Here is a 12,040-nt window from a genome sequence, read left to right as displayed (position 1 = left end):
TAAGCTAAGGTAATATGGTTAGGATACTAGGGTATGGTGTAGGGTGAATAGGCACGGGTTTAAGTGGTGTTTGGAGCAGGTTTTGGACTCGGGTTTGAGCTGAACGAAAACTGGGGGGTCGTGGGCTGTTTCGTTTTGGGGCCTGTTTTGGATGAACTTGTGGAAGTGTTTCGAGGTGTTCTAGGTGCTGGGTTGTTGTGGGTAATGTGGAGCACGGGTTGGTGGTGATGGGTTGCGGGTTTGGACCAAGTTTGAGTCGGTTTAGAAGGGCTTTCGATGGGCTATACAAACACGGGTAAAGGGAAGGAGTTGGGCTGTGTTGGGGGGATGTTTGGAACGAGATTTGGGTTGGATAAGGGAGTTCGAACTTGGTTTGGATGGGTAGAAGCCTAGGTTGGTTAGTGTACTCGAGATTCGTGCCAACTCGTAAAGAAAACGGGCTAAAAAACCGAGCTATAATCGAGCTCCAAAACGCGTGGTTGAAACGAGTTTTAAATTTTCAAATTCGATTTTTCAAATCGGTTAATACATTAAAATAAATGATTTTTCAAATCAAATACACTCATAAAATGATTTTTCAAATCAATTATTTATTTTATTTTCAATAAAATAAACTTGAGAAAATAAATTCAAAATAAAGTAAAATGAATTCACCTTAAAAAAGCTTTAATTTAAATATCATTTAAATTAATAAAATACTCCGTCGACAACGCTCATTCTACATCGTAAAACGAACCCAAATAATGACAATGACAACTAATAAATACATGTGTCCTATCATCATCGGGTGTTTGTCGGGTTCTCTATAAATTCCAATATCGACGGATATGGGTATCTACAAACGTTTCTTCCCTCCAAACTCCGGGATAAACAAGTACAAAACACAAATACGAAAACATAATGTCAAAGAGCTAAAATAAGAGCTCAAGACTTGTCAACTAACAACAAACCCAACACTGCTTCACCCTTAAGTCCTTCTAGAGACTGTTACAGGGAGACCTATCAAGGATCCTGGGGATTCCCCTCAAGATCAAAACCAAAACTGCTTCACCCCTAAGTCCTTCTAAAGACTACTACAGGGAAACCTATCTAGGATCGTAGGGATTCCCTTCAAGATCATAATCAACACTGCTTCACCCCTAAGTCCTTCTAGAGACTGTTACAGGGAGACCTATATAGGCTTTTGAGGATTCCCCTCAAGCTCGTAATATCACACCTTAACCTTTAAGGTCCAGACATGGGAATCTGATCCCACTTTAATTACCAACCATTTCGTGCTCAGGCCACATCAAGCCTGAGACCCCATTCCGCACAACATTACAAGTCGTACCCCATCGGCTTAAACACCACAAATACAAGGTTCAGATCTTTATCTGCCAAACAAACCTCTTATTACCAGGCTCCACATTCCATAATGTCGAAGCCATTTTTACCCTGACCCAGATACGGAGTCTCCAAAAAAACATTGCTCCCCGGAACGGGACATACCCATTTCATTCTTAGAGACCACTTTTTGGTGTGCTCATGTAACAATAAATAACAAAGTATGCCTCTTCGATTCATGATCAAGAGGCAATTCTCTCCAATCAACTTTCGAGTCACCAAACGGAGTTCACCGTCGTGACCCTCAACCCCAGATTTTTATCTGTCAAACAAACCTATTATTACCAAGCTCCACATTCCATAATGTCGAAGCCATTTTTTTACCCTGACCCAGATACGGAGTCCTCGAATGCTTTGCTACCGAGAACGGGACATACCCAATCTACCCTTAGGGTCCACTTTTTAGTGTGCTCACATGATAAGGAAAATTTTCACAAATTACACCTCTTCGATTCATGATCAATGAGGGATTCTCTCAAATCAATTTCTTAAGTCACCAAACGGAGTTTACCGTCATGACCCTCACACTTTAAGGTCCTAACAACTCGCTTAGGTACACATCCAGACGAGTCACAAAACGGAATTTACCGTCGTGACCCTCACACTTTAAGGTCCTAACAACTCGCTTAGGCACACATTCAGAACTACAATCTGGTTTGATTTCACTTCACGTGAATACGTAGGCAGTCCTTCAAGGACACAACCATACACCTCAAAATCACTTCAAGGTCCTAACATTTAGCTTAGGCACACAAACACATGCAGAACTACGATCTAGTTTGATTTCGCAAACACGTGAATACGTAGGCTGTCCTATTACAAGGGTGCAACCACACCCTCACAAACATTCAATTTTCAGACCTTCAATTTGCAACCCATTGCACACACACTCAGAACTACGGTCTGGTTTGATTTTTCACACACGCAAATACGTAGGCAGTCCTATTACAAGGGCACAACCGCACATCCCTTTCAAAACAATTCCAATTTTCAACCCTCCAAAAATCCAGCTCAGAACTACGATCTGGTTTGATTTCGCAAATACGCGAATACGTAGGGAGTCCCCCGACAAGGACACAACCGCGCACCCATTTCAATCTCAACCATCACCATCAATCCTTAAAAGCAGCCCACCCAGCTGCAAAAATTAATCTTATACCTCTTTACTGGGGGCTTCTTCCTTAAGACGTCGCCCATTCCTTGTTTTGTCAAATTCCCACCTTCTCACTTTGGGGGCTTCTCTTCCAAGACGCCACCCGTCCTTATCCTCAAACATCTTTTGAGTCTCAACTACAGTCCAAAATAAAACCGCCCATAGCCTAGTGCTCGGTTCAGATGATGACAAGGTCTTGGTTCCGCTCTCCGAATCATCATACCTCAAGATGGGATCTCAAACAAGCAAACAAGGGCAAAGATGTCTGGAGAAGATAATCAATTCATATTTCCCAACTGAGCGGACCATCTACTCCAAGGATCTGATGCGCGTTGTCACCCTTTCTTGGCTAGGATTTGCACTTACATGTGCAAAGTCTGTCAGAGTCACCCCTGTGTCGTGCCGATACTGAATTTGCATCACATTCACGACCGTCTGTTTGTCAGTCCGTCAGTATGCGTCCATGTGAGTCAATGTCGCAACGGTCACGTGTCTCCAATTTATGTAATCACTGATCTACGAGTAACAAGACTCGCCTTCAAGCTTCACAACATTCAAAACTTCTATCTCCCTTCGCGTGAGATATTACATGCTAGTTGCTTATGGGCTAATTGCTCACATGCTTATGTGCTTACGTGCTTATATGCTTGCATTCAATGTGCTTGTCTATGCGACTGCGGATTTGTGTGGTCACTAACCATGCAGGTAATCTTGAGAAGACAAACTCACTCCAACTGAGTACTGGGTTCTTCCCAACAAACGGCGACCCGTCAAGTCCACGGGGTTCAGCCACATCAATTACATGGCATACACTACCTCCTAACGAGCAGCAACTCATATCCCCGACGAGTCCTGAGAAGTTTCTAACTCCCCAGCAAGTGTCGATTTTCAAATGGAAGTCACACAGGTCTTTCAAAGATCCCCGCAACATCGTTCATGATCCCGATGCAGCGTTCTCACTAACTGGTTTTCCAGAGAGCCTTGCTCAGATGATTTATCCCCACGGACTTCATTTAGGACTCCCAGCAAGTTGGAGTTCGTTGCTCCTTAGCCGAACCTATCAACGTCAACCTGGTTGGAAGTCATTACCACACAATATCTTGAAATAAGCCCGATGATTCATGCTATTTCCCACAGTCGATCTTTCGACCCTCCATGGCTGGCGAGCCTCACAACGCACATTCAACATGGTTGGCGAGCCTTACAACGCACCGCGGCTGGCGAGCCCTCCTCATGTACGCACCATGGCTGGCGAGCCTTACAACGCACCGTGGCGGGCGAGCCCCCTTCATATCCGCAAACGGCTGGCGAGCCTTTGTTCGCAAGCAAGATACAACCCAAGGACGTATCCCGAAGATGCCTCGAGTGCGACTCCTTATCAAGCTGGCGAGCCTTTGTCCACAAACACGCGAGGACATATCCGAAGATGCCTCAGGTATGACTCCTTCTTATGGCTGGCGAGCCTTTTTACGTAGTCTAACGGACTTTAAACGACCCGCACGGACAGTCGACAGACTCTAAACTGTTCCCGATGACAGGTCCTTGGCTCGTACCCTCGAGTCACCTTGGCGTCGCACTTCCCGACAGCAGGTCCTTGGCCCGAATCCTTTCGAGTCGCCTTGACGTCGCTTGGGTCTCCAGGTTGTAATCTTCGATTAACCTGGAGGCTCTACTTTGACTTTCGCCTCGTCCAAGCCTCAGTCAAAGTGGGGGCTCCGTAGATACCCAGTATTTGCACCTCCCAAAAACCACCCGATGATGATCGGATTATAACGTGTTTTTGATATGCGTGCGTGGATTGGCCATACATGATATGGTTTAATGCACTACTCGGATATGAAAAATGATTTCAAAAGTTTTCTAACTTCATTTGCATTAAAATAACACTATTTAGAGTTAAAATCGTCTTCGGACCCAAAACTGACTCAGAAACCCGCAACTCGAGTCAACCCGAGTCAACCCAAATCCCGAATGTCAAGAATAATGCCATGAATGCCTTTATCATGTCATTTCCATTAAAATGACCCTATTTAGAGTTAAAACCGTCTTCGGACCCAAAACCGACTCAGAAACCCGCAACTCGAGTCAACCCGAGTCAAACCAAATCTCGAATGTCGAAAATAATGCCATGAATATCTTTATCATGTCATTTCCATTAAATTGACCCTAATTAGAGTCAAAACCGACACCGGGCCAAAAACCGACTCCAAATTTAAATCCCGACTCACACGGGTCAAACCCGAGTCAAGCACACAAAACACCTACCTCAAGTAACACCCAAGATCATCTTATTAGATGCCCATATTGTTACACGACATTATGGTATAAACCCCAAATCAAACCAACCAAATAATAGATAGAGCAAAGGCCACGTCCAAATTGAAAGGCACAGTACACCCCTTTCAATCACAAGGTGGCTCGCGCCTAAAGCAGGTGTCTGCTTAGCCTCCAAGCAAACTCAACCGACCTACCTCCCCACATTTCTATATAAATACCCACCATCACACACCATAATATTCACGCGAGAGTCTGCCCCCTCCTTCTCCCTTAAACTTCTAGACCCGACTTCCTAAGTCACAAAATCGACACGTGTTTACGACCTACCGATCGTAAACACAAGCCTTACACATATTGTTTGGTATTGTCGCCGTGCATTCGACCGACCCATACGACCAACTCAACATTATTCAACATGTTTTTAAACAACATATTTTCAAAACAAAAATCCTTTTTTAAGGCACTCTTTTAAACTTCTTTGATCGCGAGTAGTCGCTACGAGAAAACCGTCTCTAAAGTCGTCTACGTCGCAAACATCAATAGACGTAAGTTTGAGGGTGTAAACAACTCATTTATTTCATGTCTTTATCATTTTTATGAGTTTATAAGCATGAATGATGCATAACACGATTCAAATATAGGTTAGACGAGCCAAAATCGAGTTTTGGCCTGAGACAGAAGCTCCTTGCTATGCACGGAGGCTCGCGCCTCTTGTGGGCGTCCAAGTCAGACTCAAATGTGTTTGAGTTCGTCTTTCCTTCAACACTTTCTTTTAGTTTTAATTCTTTCCTTTTACGGTTTTACCATTTTAATTCATTTTTATGACAAATATTTTGACCATTACAAAAATCATCCTTGGTTCCTTATACCATGACGGTTTATTCTGTGACTCGATGATATTATTGGTTAATTACATTTTAATGGTATTTTAACACCTTTTTCTTTTATTTACCATTTTTCTCATTTATTTACATTTGTAAATATATTAGTCATAATTCATAATCATCCTTGGTTCTTTATACCATGTCTATTTAATCCGAGTACGATGATTAACTTGACTAATTACAAAGAAATGAACTTAACATAATTAGTTCAAATCAAACATTTTACATTTTTATTTGTATACTATGCTTTCAAACTTGCAAATCCGACAACGAATATTATTAACACAATAGTAATTATTACGAGTCATGCAAACAACATTTGCAATCATTCATCACAAATACGGTTTTAAATAACCTTTTTAACAACCTTTTAAAATGGTTTTAAACAACCTTTTTGCAACCAGGAGACGCCTCTTGGTTTGGTTCATGACTCGCGCCCCAAGAGGCCGTCTGTTTTCATATTTCAAAACCTGGACAGACCTTGTTCCCTCGCCAATAGGCTCGCACCCCAAAGGGGTTGTCTGGCGCGATTCTGTTTCATTTTAGCACTTGTCTAGGACGATCCCGATTACGGTTTATCCGAATACGTGACGGATCAGATTGACGAGTTTGCATTTTGTACTTTGTCTTTTAAACACACTTTTTCAAATAAATGGATCGTGTTAAGCATCATCACCCAAATTTGGTAAATGGATGTTTAATTTCCGTTTTCACATGCAAATCAATCTAAATCCAACTTCAACATCAATTTCATGCTATGTGGATAAACAAACCGACTTAGCAAACTTTCACATGTTAGGTTAAACTTTTAGATGCGCATTCATGCATTTTAACCGTTTTATCAACTCTTGCACTTAAACAACCACGATCGATCAGTAGAGGCCGCTAACGCGGGCAGGATTGGGTGTCCGATTAAAGGGCTTCCCAATACGTACCCTCACCCCTTACTCAAAACCTTTGGATAGTGGATGGCCTTATCCAGGGCGCACGAGAGTCATTTTAGGCATAGAATGCTAAAAGGGGGACGAGTCCTTATCTTTAGTACCTATGTCAAACACCGCTTTTTGCCTTGATTGACCTAGGTATAAAGTGGATTCAAACGGGTTCCAAGCATCCCACAAATGCTTGGTGGCGACTCCGAACATCTCTGTATCGTTTCGAGACCTTTGCCGAGACGAAACCGACTGATCTAAAGCGATCCGGTCGAAAGCATTTTTACGCTGCCGAGCGTGGCTTTCAGACCGCTGCATGTCCACAATTTGGCTTGGCGTGCAGGTGGCCAGTGACTACGGACCGGCAGGCGGCATCGCGCCCGCAGGCCGGCTCGTGGCCCATGTCCACAAATAGATGTAGGTTTTTTTTTACCAAAATGAGCTTTTTATAGCCGGCATGCTGCCCAATTCTAATCTTATTTTCAAATCATCCATTTTTAATCGATTCCAAAATGTTTTTCTCACCGAACCGTTCCTGAGCATAGAATATGTTTCGAGTCAAGTCAAACCGTGTCATAGGTTCAAGTGAACCGTGTGTCTAGCCAATAAACGACCCTAATGGGTCGCCCAAGCCACCTCTTAGGTCCAAGTCAACCATGTCGACCATTTAGTCAAAGTCAAACCACGAAACTTCTCTATTAAGACATTAGAGACGTTAAGATGAACCCATGAACCATGTTTGGTTTAGTCACGGGTTAGTCACACACTGAGTCGATGTCAAGTCTAAGTCAAGAAGTTAGTTAAGTCGAGTCATAGCCCTTGTTAGGTCTAGACCCGTCTCCCATGTGACCCTTTACAAGTGAGCCATTTAGCTCATTTCCTGGGTCTAGTTCTGTCTTCGAGTCAAGTTTGAGTGAAAGGTCAAGTCTGTGAGTGGAGTCCTTATTTGTGTAGGGGATTTTGATTCGAGTATTGATTGGTTCGGGGTTTTTCTTGTAAAAAGGCCACCTCAAACCCGAAGGAAAGCCATGGAAGCCGCCGTCACTAAGCTGGGTGAGAGTTTGGAATTGATGATGACTCGATTGGGAGCTATTGAGGCTAAGATCAATGGGGAAAAACATTGTGACTACCCCACCAGAAATGACTGAAATAGAAAAACGGTCCAAACTCATTGAAGATCGGCTGAAGCTCTCTCGGGTGGAGAGCATCCATTATGAGAACTCTAGGACCTATGCCCCAGTCCAAGATGAACTCCCTAAGAACTTTGTGCTCACCGACATCCCAAAGTTTAAAGGAACGGAGGAGCCTCTCCAACACATTCGGTCCTACAAAGAACACCTTGCCCTGAAAGGTGTACCTACAAGTATGCTCCCTGCCATCTTTGCTCAGTCTTTGGGAAAACACCCAAGGGCCTGGTTTTATAACCTTGAACTGAAGAACTACCCTACGTTTGAGGACATCACCGTAGAGTTTTGCAAACATTATGCTGATAACGCAGAGATCCAAACCACTATGAGGACTCTGGAAGTTATGACTCAAAATGAAAAGGAAGGGTTCACTGATCTCCTGGCCCGATAGCGCGCATAGAGAATGAAGATAACCAATAAATCCAAAGAAACAGAAATGGTAGATAAATTTGTGAAGAATCTTCGACCCGTCTACCGTGATGTATTGAAGTATCAAAACTTTAGCACTTTCAAAGAACTGACAAGGTGTTGAAGGAAAATAGAAGATGACCTTCGAGCTGCTGAGATGGAGAAACCAAAGGGGTATACTGGGGCCTCTTCCTCTAAATCAAAGGCACATGCTAGTGCCAACCATATTCAAGCTATTAGCCTTACGGGAGGAACTTCCAAAAGGCCTCAAAGCTCTAGTCTAAGAGCATTTACTGACATAGGGTGTACCTACACATATGCCTTAGAAAGACTCGTGGCCCAGGGGAAATTGAAACTCATTGGCCCAACTCCTGAACCTCCGTTGGAACAACGAAATAAATGGTACAAGCCTGACGCGTATTGTGCATACCATCAAAGCAAAGGGCATGACACGGAAAATTGTTTCCGTCTTAAACATGAAATACAAGATAGGATCAAGAGTAGAACGCTCCCAATCCCGACGGTCAAGCCCAACAACGTGACCAACCCATTTGGTGATCCCACGAATGTCGTGTTTGTCGAAGACAATTTTGATATGACCCATTTGATCCGGCCCGTTTGTCACCTAAAGTGTTTCTTTGTAAGGAAGGAGTTCATTGATTGTTCAGAGTACCTTCCAAGCCCGATGAACGACGTTCGAATTGGGGATTTCGGTATCGACTGCACACCATACATTCTCCGGAGTGGGAATGAAATCCATGGAATTTGGGACGATAATGAAGATGATATCTATCTTACCAAAGAAGCGATTGTCCCACGAACCCAAGATGAAATCTTGAAACTAAGGAAGGATGTCCTTGAGTCCAATCATTTGACTCGATCTGAGCGCCCCAACCGAGTTGAAAAGGCGAGCCACACTTCTATTGCCAAGGATGTTCCAGATAAGGGATCCTCAAAAGAACCTACTTTAGTCGAGGCACTTAGTGAAGGGTCGGCCTCAGAGGCTTCCCTTATTAAGCAGGTCCAAAAGACTAAGGCAGATGTCGCTATCGGGAGACCGATCTCGAGTTATCTTAAAGCGTTGACGCCGAACAATGGAAGACGCCAATAGCAAGCTCACAACTTCCGTAAATTTCCTAGGAATCCGAAATTCGGAATAAGAGTCGATGAAGAGACGAACATAGTAATGAAGGGAAGATACTCCCAACCCTGGTTTTTGAAACTGCAAAGAGAGAGAGAGCGAGAGAGAGAGAGAGAGAGAGAGAGAGAGAGAGAGAGAGAGAGAGGAAAGCAGGAAGAAGTTGGCTTCGAACTATCTAGAATTCATCAAGTATCCCCCCAAATACATAATCTTCAATAACACGGACGAGAACTCACTCGCATACATGGTTGGGTCCTCAGAAGACCTAATGGTAGGATATATATTGCCATGTTGTGGTTGGGACGCCACAAAGGTGAGCAAGGTAACCAAGGCCTCGCATTAGTGGTGGTTCAGATCAGCGAGAAGGATGTCGTACCTAAAAGAGAAAACGAGGGTGGATATAGATTACTACTGCATCACAGACCAGAAGTCTACTGCCCTTAGAAGGAGAAATGTTCAAGTTGGATGATGGTTCCGAGTCTGAGTCTGAGTCTGAGTCCGAGTCTGATAAGAGTCCTAAGTTTGAGTCTAAGGAGTCAAGTGTCGAAGCCACCCCCTCCCAAGTCTTTCCTTTCAATGCACCCCTTTCTAATTCTGGTATCCCAGGGCCTGTCTCGGGTACCTCTGTTGTCTCGCCACTGACCTCTAATCAGATGGCTCAAATGTTAGCGCATTTCGCGCAGTTTCAAATCAATACTATATATTAAATCCATAAACCAAGGGACTTCAATGTAATTAAAGAAAGTTATACAAATTAATTATACTATATAGTTTTAAATCACTAGCACCGTGTGATGGACCCGATTAAGGGATCTCAATGCAAATATTATATAGTTTGGGTTAAAATTAAATTATATAGAAGCTTGGTAATTTTCCTAAACAATTGTAAGAGTAAAATAATTAATTAAGATGGTCAATTTCAAGAAGACTAAAAGAAATAAGATACTTGGTAATTTTCCTAAATATTTATAGAAGACTTGAAGATGGTCAATTTCCTTAAAATAAAATAATTAATTAGTATAAATATGCACACTTATGGTATTAATTATTATCATCATAAAATTATATATTAAATTTAAAATCTATGCAATTTTATTAAACTTTATGGTTTATTAGATGTATAGTAACATTGAATATAGTTATATGATAATAATCACTCATTTGAATAGTTAAAGTAACAATATTATCAGCGAGATTAGTGAAAGTGGTAGAAAACTAGAAACAACAACGGGAGTAGTGAAATAATCAATATTAATGCGGGAATAGTGAAAGTAACAATAATTACGGCGGGAGTAGTGAAATTATCAATATTAATGCGGCATCAGTGACAGTAACAATAATTACGGCGGGAAAAAGTAACAAAGATTACGGGCAAGTAGTGAAATGTTATTACTATTGTTTCATTAATAAAAGTAAAAATATTAATAGCGGGAGTAGTAATATTAATAGCGGGAGTAATGAATTTGTCTCAAAATTTATTTCATCGTAATTTTAGGATATATCATAGAAAAAAATATTAATGATAAATTTATGGGTTATGCTATTTAAGTAATTTTATTTAATGAAAAAAAATATAATGGTAAGTAGAGGTAGCTCGGGCGAAGCCGGGCACCAATACTAGTTAATAATAATAAGATGAACCAGTTTGCTCACGACTTGTTTTATTTACATTGCAATCTAATTTTTGAAAATAATTGTTTTAGTAGTGACATTGAGAATGAGGTCGAAGGCGAACAGGTTGAAGAAGAAGAAGAAGAAGAAGAAGAACAGGTTGAAGAAGAAGAAGAAGAAGAAGAAGAAGAAGAAGAAGAAGAAGAAGAAGAAGAAGAAGAAGAAGAAGAAGAAGAAGAAGAAGAAGAAGAAGAAGAAGAAGAAGAAGAAGAAGAAGAAGAAGAAGAAGAAGAAGAAGAAGAGGTAGAACCACCTCCACAATTAGTTAGAGGGTTAGAAGAATATGACCAAAGAAGCTCGGTGATCGAAGATACTGAAACTATCAATGTGGGAACCACCCTAGAACCACAGGAGCTTAAGATAGGAATGACCATAGATCCCGTAGAGAGACAAGGGTTCATTGACATGCTGATTGAGTTCAAAGATGTTTTCGCATGGTCTTACAAAGACATGTCGGGAATTGATAGGGAAATTGCAGAGCACAGGATCCCGATCAAACCAGGGTTCAAACCAGTAAAGCAGAAGCTACGCAGAATGCATGCGGAGCGGTCTTTAAAAGTTAAGGAAGAAATCGATAAATAGCTCAAAGCCGGGTTCATCAAGGTGTCACAATATTCGGATTGGGTCACCAATGTAGTGCCAGTACCGAAAAAATATGGTAAGGTTCGCGTGTGCGTGGACTTTCAGGATCTGAACAAAGCTAGTCCGAAGGACGACTTTCCATTACCTCACATTGACATCTTGGTTGACAATACCGCAAATCATGCATTACTGTTCTTCATGGATGGATATGCCGGTTACAATCAAATTAAGATGGACGAGGAAGACATTCATAAGACCACATTTATGTCACAATGGAGAACCTATTATTACACAGTAATGCCTTTAGGTTTGATAAATGTCGGGGCAACGTACCAGAGAACGGCAACGACGTTGTTAAATGATATGATGCACAAAGAAGTTGAAGTTTATGTCAATGACATGATAGTCAAGTCAAAGGAACG

Source organism: Silene latifolia, chromosome 1 (assembly GCF_048544455.1).
Source record: "Silene latifolia isolate original U9 population chromosome 1, ASM4854445v1, whole genome shotgun sequence".
NCBI classification, from domain to species: domain Eukaryota; kingdom Viridiplantae; phylum Streptophyta; class Magnoliopsida; order Caryophyllales; family Caryophyllaceae; genus Silene; species Silene latifolia.
This window is presented reverse-complemented; position numbering follows the sequence as displayed.